Consider the following 15146-nt stretch of genomic DNA (forward strand, 5'->3'; position numbering starts at 1 on the left):
CCAGGTGAGCTCAAAACCTGGTAGCTTTAGCAGCTTAGTAAGCAATGGTATGAAGTGTACAAGCTCACCTACAATGCCTGGCTTACAGGAAGCAAACCATGAATTTTTTTGTACAAAGAGATATTGAATGCTGGAGCTTTGATTTCTTAAAACCGCTTAAAGTAAAAGAAGGAAAGTTCCAATTTATCTAACTCAAAATAATTTAGGCAGAGTTTGACATTTTTGACACTTAGAAGTTGTTACTGTTGTCTTTTAATCTAATTCATATTGTTTATCTGTTCCTACTTATTTAATAAATTACTTTAGGGCTTCCCTGGTGGCGCAGTGGTTGAGAATCTGCCTGCTAATGCAGGGGACACGGGTTCGAGCCCTGGTCTGGGAGGATCCCACATGCCGCGGAGCAACTAGGCCCGTGAGCCACAACTACTGAGCCTGCGCATCTGGAGCCTGTGCTCCACAACAAGAGAGGCCGCAATAGTGAGAGGCACGCACAGCGCGATGAAGAGTGGCCCCCGCTTGCCACAACTAGAGAAAGCCCTCGCACAGAAACGAAATCGCAGCACAGCAAAAATAAATTAATTAATAAACTCCTACCGCCAATGTCTTCTTTAAAAAACAATAAAATAAAATAAATTACTTTATAAAATACATATGCATTTATTAATACTTATATATATATATATATATATATACACACACACACACATATAATTTACACATATCAAATGGAATTCTCCCCCAGAACTTAGAATCCCAGTCCTCAAGTTGTTTTCAGCCCCACAAATAACCTGGTGGCAGGGGAGAGATATAGGGCATTGTTGCGGAGAAAGAAATCAATAGTGTTTTTAACACAGGCTCTAAATCTGAATTAGCTACAGGAATATCATGCATGGTTATAAACGAAAAAACTCTAATTTACTTACAAATAGTTCCACATGTTTTTCATATTGTCAGTACTGATAACACAAGTATTAACGTGCAAATGATGGACATACAAACTAGAAAGATCCATGTGACTAGGAATGAAGAATTTGACCAAAAACCTAACAGTGAACAGCGGTGGAAGCAGGAGAGGAAAGCAAGTTGGCAAAATGCACCCAAAAGCCTTAAAAGGTCTCTACCCCTTGGCCTCAAAATTCCACATTCTAAGAGTTCATCTTAAGGGCATCATCAGAAATACACACGAAAGATTTATATTCAAATATGTTCACCGCAGACACATTTACAAAGAGAACAAATGGAATCAAAGTATTCAGGAAAAGGAAATGGATTAAATAAATTATAGTGGATGCAAGGGACAGACTTGCATCTATTACACAATGAATGAATGAATGACGTTCCAAATCAACACTTGCCCAGAAACCCTTAAGAGAAGAAAAGAAGTATGAACTGGCCTCACCAGATATCTAGGGATAAGTGGCTCAGATTGTCAGGATCAATGAAGTAAAGACAAACTCACTGGAACAGATCAGTTTGAACTCATAATGTGTTTTCTCTAAAAACAGATTAACCCACGTGAAATTGCCAATATCGGATCACTTTAACCAATAACATGACAATTTCATATAGCTTAACCGAATACATTTTCCCAAGCTCTAGCTAATGAGAAGACTAGAAACAATGAAAAACCCAGCAGCAATGGCACCCCTACTACCTAAAACACATTTTTCAGTAAAAAGGAACAAAGACCCCTTAGAGAAATGGCTAATTCTAGGTCTGGGGCAGGAGATGAACAAGAGGAGCCATGTGCAGCCTGTGTACGTTTCTGCCACGACAGGAAGCACGGATGTCATCAAAGACTACGGAATTGTGTCTCAGAGAACCCAGGCGCCGGCCTAAAGAGGCTTCCACTGACCACAGATGGGTCAATGTGAATATTGATAATAATGTTAACTGAAACATTATTATCTGAATAATTACTGAAAAGCACATCAAATGTGCTTCAATCCATGTTTTCACAGAACACAACACACATTAGTTACCTTCAAGTAAGGAAGATTAAGGAACCAACTGCTTAGTTTGAAATCTGCCAAACAGTTAATAAAGGGAAGTTTATCTTAATAAAAGTCTTTCAGCTAATAAGGGCAGAAGGAATGATAAACTTGGAATATCACTATTCCACAGGCCCCAGTGAAATAATTACTTAGGCAATAATCATTAATGACTACCAATGCCACAAAAGGAAGGACAATCAGATATTACATACCATCTGATGGAAATATGCTACACCACATGAAGTCATCTTGCCAAAACTTCAAACCAGAACCTAGCAAAGTTCTAGAGCTAACTATCAATTTACCGGAAATACAGAGGAGAGAGGAACATGTTATAAAGATACCACAGGGACATAATTTCAGACCGTGGGAAAATCTACAGAAAAAGTTAACATATAAACTGCAAGAAAAAAAGTGCATGTGCGCGCGTGCACACGCAGGGAGACTTTTAAATTAAAACACACTTCTGAGACATATCAGCCAATTGCAGTTTATGGACTTAATTGGACCTTATTCAAACAAACCGTAAAAATCTTTTATAAACCAATTGGGGAAATTTGAACAGTGACTGAATATTTCATGATGATAAGAAATTACTATTAATTTTTAGGTGAGATAATGACACTGTGGGTATGTATTTAATGATAAGTTCTTATCTTTTAGAGATCCAGGCTCACGTATTGATAAAAGACATGATGGTTAAGAGGTCCTTCAAAATACCTCCATGGCAGATGAATCAAAAGTGTTGAAACTTGGGCTTCCCTGGTGGCGTAGTGGTTGAGAGTCCGCCTGCCGATGCAGGGGATGCGGGTTCATGCCCTGGTCCGGGAAGATCCCACATGCCGCGGAGCGGCTGGGCCCGTGAGCCATGGCCGCTGAGCCTGCGCGTCTGGAGCCTGTGCTCCGCAACGGGAGAGGCCACAACAGTGAGAGGCCTGCGTACCGAAGTGTTGAACCTGGGAAACTGTACATGAAGGTTTATAACAGTGGTGTGTTTCTTGTCATATCTGTTTGAAATTTTCCAGCCTCAAAAAGTTCTTTAAAAGGTTGAAAATAATCATTAAGATTGTTAAAATGTGTCAATGTATTTGTTTTCAGAAAAGGGATGTTACAAAATTGCATGTACTGTATGATTCCAAATTGGTATATAAATATATACATATAACACAAGAGAAGAGACTAAAATTATACACTCCAAAATGCAAACTGTAATTATCTTAGGGTGCAGGGATTATGTAAGACTTTTATTTCCTTTATATTTTTATTTTCTGTAATTTGTACTTCTTTATAGTTATCACACACATTTTAATCTAAAAAGTATTACCACTCTTTACCTCTAACAGTGTACATAATGTTCAAGAATTTGATTAAATATACTCCCATCTATAAATAAATATGATCTAAAATGTAGGTCAAAATTAATGACAAAATGCTAAATGTTGGAAACATTCTGATGAGTGACAGAATGTCTTGCATTTTATCTGATGCTCGACCTCCTATAAAAACAGATCTAGCATCCTCACTGAAGGGACAAGAATAATGGGAATGGGCAGAGCATTCGATGCGATGCTGTGATGTGGACATTAATACTATGTCCACTTCATGCACAAAGGGGAAGGAAAGTAGACTCTGAAAGTGAAAATCCAAACATTTCCAAATGTCTTAGTTGTGCCCAGATTTGGGCATTTTTTAAAATTAATTTTTATTGGAGTATAGTGATTTACGATGTTATGTTAGTTTCTGCCATACAGCAAAGTGAATCAGTTATACATATACATATATCCACTCTTTTTTAGATTCTTTTCCCATATAGGTCATTACAGAGTATTGAGTAGAGTTCCCCGTGCTATACAGTAGGTTGGACTTTTTACCTACATATCTGTATTATGATATGTACCCCAGGATATCATTAATTCCCACTTACTTCAAACAGGTGTATCAACAAGGAAAGGTACAGGTGTACAATGCCATCTGAATCTTCAGGGCAAACACTTGACAACGTCATGGGATTCTTCTAGACTGGAGCCAAGCTGTCTCAGAGCTGGTTCTAATTAAAAGCAGCATAAATCACTCTATGGATTTTGGGCTGGGCTGGAAATGTTTTAGATCAAGCATACCTCAGAGACACTGCGGGTTCGGTTCCAGACCACTGCAATAAAGCGAATATGTCCATAAAGCGAATCATGTGAATGCTTTGGTTCCCCAGTGCCCATGAAAGTTATATTTACACTATACTGAAGTATTAAGTGTGTCTAAAAAAAACAATGCACATGCCTTGATTAAAACTACTTTACTGCTAAAAAATGCTAACCATCATCTGAGCCTTCAGCAAGTCGCAGGAGTAACATCCAAGATCACTGATCACAGATTACCATACAAGTATAATAACAATGAAAAAGTTTGAAATATTGTGAGAATTACCAAAAGGCGACACAGAGACATGAAGTGAGCTAATGTTGTTGGAAAAATGGTGCCGATAGACTTGCTCGACACAGAATTGCCACAAACCTTCAATTTGTTTTAAAAAAAAAAAAAAGGAGCAGTATCCGAGAAGTGCAATAAAGTGAAATGCAATAAAAAGAGGTGTGCCTGTAATGGAATGGAGGAATGGAAACCGTTCTGAAAACTGAAACAAAACACCAGTGGAATGTATGTGCTTGCCAGGGCTTCAGAAGACAAATGTTCAGCCACTCATTCACCAGATACTATCCAGCATCTAGTTGGTGTCAAATCCCAGGCCAGGCAGTGGGAAAGAAAACAGGCAGATGAAGCGGTCCCCAGCTTTGCAGAGCTCACAGTTTACCGGGAGAGACAGATTTTAATCCAATAAAAACACAAATCTATAATTACAAGTGGGGATGAACGCCCTGAGGCCAAAGAACTGGCTACTTTGTGAGCATAGGACAAGGGGCCTGGTCCAGCGCTGGTGCTCAGAGCAGGTGCCTTCCAGCTGAGATGTGAAAGCAGCACGTGGCACCCACGCAGCTGGAGAGGTGAGTTGGGGAGAAGACGCACAAAGCAGAAAAGCGCTGTCTTAAGATGGTACTTCCCAGGGATGAAGAGGAAACAAGCATGACTGGAACCCAGGGAGCTCAGAATGAGGTCGGGAAGGCAGGCAGAGGGCGGTGGATCCTCTCATTTAATCCGCAGAACAGCCCTGGGATGCAGGTATTATTATTATCCAAGATGGAGCAATTTCCCACAACTAGTAGGACTTAGAGCTGGGACTCAAACCCCGACTCCAAAGTCCACCCTCTCACCATGCTCTGTTTCTTCTATGTTCACAGGGCCGCTGTGTTGGGAATGACTGAGAGTGGCAGGGTGGGGTTGGAAGACCACCCAAGAAGCTCTCAGAGTCATCTGTTTCCTATCACCCTGTATAATTCACAAAAAGCTTACAGTACACTGAGGAAAGACATTCCAACTAATGGGCCATCCTAGGTACTTAGTGATTCCCTTGACAAGGTGCCACTGGGATCTCCAAGCCCTCTTCCAGTCTTGGGATGAATCAGAATTCCAAAGGAGGTAGAGCTTTGGTAAAAGTTCCTTAGCTGACACAGGCCATAGGACTAGCTAGCATCCTGGCTGGCCAGAATTTAAAACTCCCTAGGAAAATGTTGTTCTCAGAAAAATTCCAATATGTATGATTAGGCAGAAAACAATGTCCTTTGAGTGTCAATCATCCCTAAACCAGGTAAGGGTAGGTTCCCAGAAATTCCCATAAAAATTCCCCGAAAGGCCACTAAGGGCATAAGAAGGACAAGAAGGGGGGGTCCCAAAGCCCACGGTGTTTGGATAGACTGTGTGTGTGGATAGATTGCTTCTTGCCCAGAATAGGGTAACAATGCTTCAGTCCGAACTACCATTGTCGACCCACCAGGCACCTGGGCTTTGCTTTATTAATACACCTAATGGCCACCCTGTGAAGTAGGCATTACAGTTCCCACTCTGTGGATGAGAAATGTACATTTGGATCTAGATTTATTTGACTTCAAGTCTCTCCCCCAGAATAAATGAATTACTGAATGAAGAGGTTGCAGGAAAAAAAGTTGACTGATATCAGTGGATATCAAACTCCGAAAAATTCCCCCTGACCTTCCTCCATGCTTCTCACTCTCTTGGATCTCCAGAAGCTGGAATTCCAGCTGAAGGAGAAGTTCTGATAAAGGAGAGGAAGGCAGGGCAGGCTCCCCTAAATCTGCAAGCCCCCTGGGGTCAGCATTTGCAGGCATACTACCCACGTGGAATGCCTCATGGCAGGAAGGGGATCATTCCCAGGGAAACAGCACAGAGTACCTCTGCAGAGAGGACAAGCCCCATTTCAAACTTTGATTCCAATTTGGCATTCAAGACTCCTGTGGCCTCTGGGATTTTTATTTCCTCTTTCTCTGACAGGATGGTGACATCCTGATTCTAGGTTAATGACTAAAATATGAGAATTCTCATTAGATGCTCCCCCATAGTACCTCCCTCTCCCCTACTGCTAGAGACAACTTCTATAAAAATCATTTGCTCCTTTCCATACTGCATAGACTTGGGTTTAAGCATTAATTCAGTTGCCTCAGGCTGTCACCAAGAAAATTACTTATTAATTTCTATGCACTGCAAAGCCATCTCTAAAACAAATAGAGAGTTGACTTGGGATTATCAGCGTTAACCTCCATGTTCTGGCTTTGTACTTTCTGTCAGAGTCTCGAAATGTTTCAAATATAGCATCATACACATTTGGTCACATTTACAAAATGCAAATTTACTCAACATTAATTGAAAACGTCCATCGGTGAGGTCTTGAAAGTTTGCACCCTTTCAAGCTATTAAAAGGCTAATGAGAGACATTTTCTCCCATATATTATGATACAACTAATTATTTCCACCTCCTCCTGTCTAAAAAAAAAAACGACTCAGTAGATTAATAGGCTGTAACCTTTTGATCTTCAGCCCTCTAAGAATATGAAGAGTGCTATGGACTCTCTCCCTAGTAAAACCCAGCGTTTCACCCAGTTATGCACATGCACACACAAAAAAAGTAATTTTGCACAGACATAAAACAGCATTTCAGTTATTTCCTGGCTCACCTAAGATCCCAGGAACCCTGAAGAATGTTCTGCCTCTCCTCTTTTTTCAGTCTACTCAACTGTTTATTAAACCGATGGCTGCCCGTTTCATTAGTAGTGTCGGTGCTGAGTGAAGGACGCTTGCAGAATGATAAGCAGCATTTGTGTTTATTTCTCTGCTCCCACACTAAATTATCAGGCGTTTTGCATGCACTTTAAGAATGTGCTCATGGCCTCTGGAGAAGACAGATAAATGCACCATTGGAATGGGGCAGGGGGTGTCATACCTGGCACCCCAGGGAAGTTACAGCAGAAGGGGAAGGCTCTTCTCCGAAGCCCAGCAGCTGGCCCAAGGTGGGTGTTCAATAAAGCTGCTTTGGGGACTTCCCCGGTGGTCCAGGGGTTGAAACTCCGCACTTCCACTGCAGGGAGTGCGGGTTCGATCTCTGGTGGGGGAACTAAGATCCTGCATGCCATGTGGAAAGGCCAAAAAGTTAAAAATAAATAAATAATTAAAAAAATAAAGCTGCTTTGGTTATCATTGTGAAGTCATTACCTTTGAGAACCTGGTCCTTGATGCAGTTAGGTTGACCCTGCCACCATGCTATGTCCCTTTGGTCTACACAGGAGGTCTGTGCAGCCTCAGTGTTCTCTTAAGCTGTGTCCCAGAGCATATCATAATTTTTCTATACTATCTACTATGTGCCAGGCCTCCTATTTCTTTTCTAATATTGAAACAACTCTCTAAAGTAGGGGTCATGATTGCAATTTTACAAATAAAGAAACTGAGGCTCAGAGAGGTGAAGGGACTCATGCTGGCTTACTGGCTGATAAGTGTTGAAGCCGGATTCCACCGGACCCATCTGACTCCAGCGTCCTCGCTCTCTGTCAAGGGCCAGGCTGTCTCTCTCATCTCTACAGCCCTTTTCACTTTGCTTACACACCAACTCATCTCTCGAAAACAAACCCAGAGGAGTATTTTGTTACCTTCGATTTGGTAAATGGGGAATTTGAGGGGCAAGGAGACCAAGCGACTTGCCCAAGGTCACACAGATGGCAAAGAGCGGATGCGGGGCTGGAAGCCAGGTCTTGGGTCCTGGGCCACTGCCGACTCTGCACCATGCCTGACGCCCAGCTGACAGGAAGCAGGAAGGCGTGCCCACACTTCTGCCACCCTGTACCCGCTGTGGACCACCCAGAAATGGTACTTACTGGCCCTGGAACCTGGGCTTGGTGGGAGCAAAGACAGAGCAGGAGAATGAGAATAAATTTGAGGCAGACTCATAAAAAGACTACATGGGAAATATATTTTTAACGAATTAATTTTTCCCCTGAGTATATTTATGAGCCTGTTCTCCCCAGCAAGCCTGTTCATTTTGCACAGACATAATTTTCAGGACAAGCCCCATGCAATATGTCCGGGGGCAGCACCCTCCTTTTGTCTGCGGTAGGGGGAGAAGGAGGTCAAAGGGTCCTCCCACCTATTTGTGCTTTGCTCTGGGCCCAGAGCAGCATGCCCCAGTATCCCCTAGGCTAGAGAGTGCCTGGACAGCTGAGCGGTTTGAAGGTCTTGGAGTGTAACCTCCCCATTTTACAGAGGGGTCCTGAGGTCCAGAAAGAGGAAGGACTCACCCAAGGTCCCCAGTCAATTGTGCAGTGGCTACAGGCACAGACGGTAGAGCCAGACCGCCTGATTTGAATGCCAGCTCTGTCTCTCACTAACCATGTGACTTTGGATGGATAATTCAGTCTGAGCACAGAATTACTCCAAGACATAGGAATCTTCCCCAGCACATCTCAAATCATGCAAGCTGCCAGCCACCTGATTTCTTCCCCAGGTCAGCTTTGGATAACACCACCCCGTTGCACTGTAGCAGCAGAGACCCAGCTCTAACAAACAGCTTCTGAGTCTGTGTCCTCTCCATTACACCAAGTTCCAACTCACCTATGCCGTCCTTGTTGTCAAGAGATGCCTGGAATAAGGAAACTATACAAATATCCCTTGATCTTCAAACCCATTCACTTAGATGCTTCTCCCAAATAGAGAAGCCCAGAGTCAATTTGGTGGCTGAAAGTTGACAGCAAAGCATCAAGACTTTGGATAGCAAGGGATACCTGCTCTATCTCAAAACATTTATCCAAATGATTAATCTCCTCACTTGGGACAGCAAGCGTTGCAGTAGTAAGGATGCCTCCCCGGGACCCTTCTGGGTGGCCGCCAGGACACAGACAGTCCACGCCTCAACCACTCCAGGGATATGGTGGTTACGTTCACCCAACCCGTTGACAACTGTTAAGTCACTCCTCATTAGCAAATAGCCAAGAATGACCAAACAAGGCTCTGCCCATCTTCCTAGCCCAAGAATGTCTTCCCTCCACGTGCCACGTGTAAAAATCGGTTTGAGTTACCACAAGATGAAACAGAGGCAAAGCTTGACCACATCCCACCCCCACTGGCTTCCTAAGAATACCAGTCCTTTACCTGGATTTGTTGGAGGCCCTTAAAAAAACACCAGGCGTAGCTGTTGAGTTCTTTGGCAGAGGGGCATCCTAGCCTTTTGACATGGCGCTGTCAAGATGTTCCAAGATGAGTAAAAGCTAGAAGAGGCAGTGTCAAGCGACGTCTCCTCAACAGAAGGCTGACATGAGAAAGGAAGGACACGCGCCCACCATTCAACCGGGGCTCCTCTTTCTTCAGCCTAATTTATGCCACAGAGCCCTTACCCTCTCTCTCTGGCTGTAATATCATGTGCCAACGAGGGGACGTCAAGGCGGAAGATGCCATTTATCTGCCGCTTGGGGTCCTTAGAGAAAATATTGCTGGGCACGCATTTTTAATGAACAATTCCAAAAGTGCATTCAGTTTAGGTTTCAGTTACATCATCTCCAATGAGGGGACAAGACCATTTTTCTTGTAAAAAGACTGAAGAGGGGTAGGAAAGAACATTGGGTGTCAGGTACCTGATTAGTCCTGTGTCCTCCCACCCTGGGGCTGTTTCCTCAATGGGAGAATGTGGGGTACAAGGTCTCCACCACGCCTCAGCCCCATGTTCTCTGAGTCTTCCGCCTGTCTGGTGAGAGGAGACCTCCCGTACGCATTAGAAGACAGGGAAAATGGAGGCTGCAAGCGTGACCCGCACTCCCCACTTCTGTCCACTTCTTAGCTCCCTGATGATACAGTTCAGCATACACCCAGCTTTAAAGAGTCAGTATCAGGGAGCAATGCAAATCGAAACTACAATGAGGTCTCACCTCACACCAGTCAGAATGGCCATCATCAAAAAATCTATAAACAAGAAATGCTGGAGACGGTGTGGAAGAAAGAGAACCCTCCTACACTATTGGTGGGAATGTAAATTGGTACAGACACTATGGAGAACAGTATGAAGATTCCTTAACAAACTAAAAACAGAGCTACCATATGATCCAGCAATCCCACTCCTGGGCATATATCCGGAGAAAACCATAATTCGGAAGGATACATGCACCCCAATGTTCATTGCAGCACAATTTACAATAGCCAGGACATGGAAGCAGCCTAAATGTCCATCCACAGAGGAATGGATAAAGAAGATGTGGTACATATATACAATGGAATATTACTCAGCCATAAAAAAGAACAAAATAATGTCATTTGCAGCGACATGGATGGGCCTAGAGATTGTCATACTGAATGAAGTAAGTCTGACAGAGGAAGACAAAATGTCAGATGATATCGCTTATATATGGAATCTAAAAAAATGGTACAAATGAACCTATTTACAAAACAGAAATTGAGTCACAGATGTAGAAAACAAATTTATGGTTACCGGGGGGGTGGGGGCGGGGGAAGGGGCGAGGGATAAATTGGGAGATTGGGATTGACATATACACACTGCTATCTATATAAAATAGATAACTAATAAGAACCTACTGTATGGCACAGGGAACTCTATTCGGTGCTCTGTAATGACCTATATGGGAACGAAGTCTAGAAGAGAGTGGATATGTGTATATGTATGGCTGATTCCCTTTGCTGTGCAGCAGAAACTAACACAACATTGTAAATCAACTATACTCCTATTAAAAAATTAATTAAAAAAAAAACCCAAACAAACCAACGAGAAAAGAGAGTCAGTATCAGGGAAATAAGAAAGAGCAGGGGCTCTGTGGGCAGCCATCCTGGGGCTTGTATTCTACCTCTAACCAGAGGTCTAACACTGGAGAAGTGACCTAACTCTTCATTTCCATCCCTATAATGGGTATAATATTATCTACTTCACAAGAGGAGGATGTGGCATGGGGTATGTCAAGCAGCTAATATGTGCCTGGCACTCAGCAAGCCCTCCAGACAGGAAAGGGTGACTTCGCATCCTGCTGCCGCCCCCGGCTCTGTGGTTTTTGCCAGCACACAGCTCCTGACAGTTCTCAGTGCTGCCGCATGCCGTGATGGACAGCGTGTTTCATCACTGAACCAAAACACAGAAGATGCAGAGCCAAGGCGAAATGCTAAGAGAACCAGCTGAAGCCCTGACCTCTCAGAAACAGCTTTGGCTTCTCTGAACTTGGCCTTCGGGAACTCTATCCGCTGTATTCTGGCGACTTTGAAATTCACTGAGGTCTCCAACCTGAGTCTTTGGAGATCTCAGTGTTAGACTGACCAAGGTGAAGCAGAGGGATCAGGAGATGGGGAGAAGAAATAAGGAGGAATCCTAGAAGAATCAAACGATAGTGATCCCAGCACCAGATATGAAAATAACACAAACGCCAAAGCTCTGGGGGAAATTTAACTTCAAAATTTACAATATTTAGACATCTGAAATATAGCATGTCTCATCTCTGTGTTTTGCATGTGTGCATTTCTTACATGCAGACACTCCCCAAGCCCACATTCTCTACCAAGTTCTTAATTCATTGAGTCAGATAGTTTGGGGAAGAGTATTCTAAAGGCTTGGCAATGTTTTTACGAGGATGACTTCAAATTTCGAACAATAAAGTTAAAAGTCAACATGTGGGGACTTCCCTGGTGGCGCAGTGGTTGGGAGTCCGCCTGCCGATGCAGGGGACACGGGTTCGTGCCCCGGTCCGGGAAGATCCCACATGCCGCGGAGCGGCTGGGCCCGTGAGCCATGGCCGCTGAGCCTGAGCGTCCGGAGCCTGTGCTCCGCAACGGGAGAGGCCACAGCAGTGAGAGGCCCGCGTACCGCAAAAAAACAAAAAAAAAAAGTCAACATGTGGGGCACAGGCCTTGCACGCGTGGGCCTGACATCCTTATCGGTGTTCTCTTTTCCCCTGGGATCCTTTACAGATCTAAATTCAACTGCGAACGCTAAGGACACACGCATTACCATATGGACACCAGACTTTGAATCACAAAACTCATTATTTCTGCCATACTTAAAATGTAAAAAGTCAGGGAAAAAAACAACAAAGGAGAGAATTCATTTCTCTTCAAAAATTGTTTCCTTCCTCCATTTACTGCAAACCACCTCCATTCTCACTCCAGACAGAGGGAGAGAAACCTCTAGAAAGCCTGAGAGAATGTGCTGGAGTCTCAGAATGAGAATGCCCCAGATCCTGGGAGTTTGGGGAAGAGGCAGAGAAAAGAGGAGATGGAAACGATTTTAAGACGTAACAGCATGAACATGGAAGTGACCCACTGAACCCATCACACAGTTTCGGAAGGAAGACCTTGGCTTCCTGCACAGCCTGCCCCGTACAAGTCAGTGGGGCTTTTTAAATGTAATACAGAAGCTCCACGACTCACTCTGCAGGGGCCATGCTCTTCATAGCCATAGCTTCTGGGATGGCTAATTCTGCGTGTCAGCCTGACTGGACCCTGGGGTGCCCAGAGAGCTGGCAGAACCTTATTTCTGAGTGTGTCTAGGAAGGTGTCTCCAGATGAAATTAACATTGAATCAGTGGACTGAGAAGCCGTTTGCCCACCAGTGCAAGCGGGCATCGTTCACTCCGCTGAGGGCCTGAATAGAACAAAAAAGGCAGAGGAAAGAGGGATTTGTCTCTTCCTGCCTGGTTGCTTGAGCTGGGACAGAGATCTTCTGCTCTCTGAGCTCCAGATTCGCAGGGCTTCAGACTCAGAGTCAATTACACCCCTGGCTTGTCCTGGGTCCCCAGCTTGCAACAGCAGACCGTGGGACTTCTCAGCCTCCTTCTTTGTATGAGCCAACTTCTCAAAACAAATCTTCGTGTGTGTGTGTGTGCGCACATCCTATTGGCTCTGTTTCTCCGGAGACCCCTGACTACTACAGCTTCTGAGACAGAAAACCCAATCTGGAACATTCTCATTTTCTCAAACTCTACCCCCTTGGCTAAATCCCAGCACCCCATACACCCTCTTCAAAGAGGCAGATCCAGGAGCAACGCCTCTCCACCTGTTGAGATTCTGGGGCTGCAGGAACAAATCATCACACACTGGGTGGCCTAGAAACTTCTTCTCTCACTGTTTTAGACGCCAGAAACCCAAAAGTAAGATTTGTCAGGGCCACGTTCCTTCTGAAGGCAGTAGGGAAGGGCTGTTCCTTGTCTCTTCCAGCTTCTGGGGGCCCCTGGCTTGGGGCTGCATCCCCTGCATCTCTGTGTCCTCTCCTCTTCTGATAAAGATGCCAGTGGTTGGATTTAGGCCCCACTTTAACACAGTAGAACCTCACCTTAACCAGTTACACCTGCAAAGATCCCGTTTCCAAATAAGGCCACCTTCTGAGGTTCTGTGGACACCAGTCAACCCACTAACTACGTCTAAGGCAAAGCTGTCTCTCCGGCTCCTGCACCCGACCCGCCGAGTCACGTGGGCTCTGACGAAGCCTCTGGGCTGACAACTGCAGGAGAAGGACCGACACTTACTTCTCCAGGTTCTCCTGAAATACACAGCTGAAGGGGAAGTCTCACCACCAGCCCCAAATCTACCCTGTGATGCCATTGGCAACAATCCCCAGAGCTCCGTTCAGGGCGGGGTGGAGGGAGGTGATCCCCCCAGGTGCTGCGTGATGAGGCTCTCAAGGTCACTGTCCCACCTCTGGCTCAGGAACCTGGGCTCTCAGCCAGGTGGCAGGGAGGCGCCCCAGGCACGGGCAGTGTGGAGTGGGGAGGCCTCTGAGATGGGGGTCTCCCCTCCCCTCTGTGGGCCCCTGGTACCCATCTGTAAGACGAAGAGCCAGCTCCGGCTCCCAGACGTTCCTGGCAGGGGACAGTGAGCTAACCGAGACAGGAGGGCCTCGGGGACAGAGGTCTCACACTGAGCCCACCCAGCCCCAGAGTGTCACACTGCACTGGGTGGCTCAGGGCCCTGAGGGGTCGGAACTTCGACTCCAGCCACTCGGCGCCCCCATTCTGGTGACCAATCCAACAAGAGACAAGCGGCACTTCCACTCCCCAAGCCCCATAACACTCTGTGACACGGAGAGGAAGCAGAGGAAAGATGGCCCTTGAATGGGGAGGCAATTTTTTTTGTTTAGTTTTTTCTGCTTTCTGAGCCTTGAGACACATTTTGCACATACCAACCCCGCACAGGACATAAAGGGTGCAGTGATGTATTTGCAAGCACGTCCATATACTATTCATTTTACCTACTGAAATATCGTTTCTGTCGGCGAAAGATACTCGGTATGGTCAGCTTTTACGCTCTCGGCACCTTCCCCTCCTAACAAAACCCTTCCCTATAAATCTGCGGTCCACAGTCGGACTTCAGAAAACACTTTAATAGTTCCCAACTCCAATACTTTTCCATAGTGATATATCCTCATGTCAAAAACACTGAAGTGCTGAGGCTTGAATTCATTCAAGAGAGCTCATCAACACCCCTCCAGTGGGATGAGGGACTCGATCTCCTCCCAGCCCCCTGGGGGGATGCAGGGGGTGAGGGGAGATGCTGCAGAAGAGGTAGACCCGCAAACACCACCCATCACTCCCCCTCCGGGAAGCAGGATTGGGCCACCTGGAGGGGGAGGGGGAGGGATGCCCTTCACTATTAGCAACAACAGCCATGGTCACTGCCCTCAATCCCATGTAACTCCACGCAGGGTACCTCCTCCGTTCCCGTGAGCGCCCAGCCCTGAGGCATCCAGCATTTCCTTGCATGACCTGTGAGCTGTTTCCGCGCCCA

At 45.2% G+C, this 15146-nt stretch overlaps 1 protein-coding gene and 1 pseudogene across 1 annotated transcript in view; one reads left to right on the forward strand and one right to left on the reverse strand.

Moving 5' to 3' along the window:
- CLSTN2 (calsyntenin 2) overlaps positions 1 to 15146 on the reverse strand; it is a 652733-nt gene that overhangs the window by 550483 nt on the left and 87104 nt on the right. The window lies entirely within an intron of this gene.
- Positions 1 to 15146, forward strand: part of LOC137225383 (condensin complex subunit 3 pseudogene) — a 43006-nt pseudogene that overhangs the window by 15644 nt on the left and 12216 nt on the right.

Source organism: Pseudorca crassidens, chromosome 5 (assembly GCF_039906515.1).
Source record: "Pseudorca crassidens isolate mPseCra1 chromosome 5, mPseCra1.hap1, whole genome shotgun sequence".
NCBI classification, from domain to species: domain Eukaryota; kingdom Metazoa; phylum Chordata; class Mammalia; order Artiodactyla; family Delphinidae; genus Pseudorca; species Pseudorca crassidens.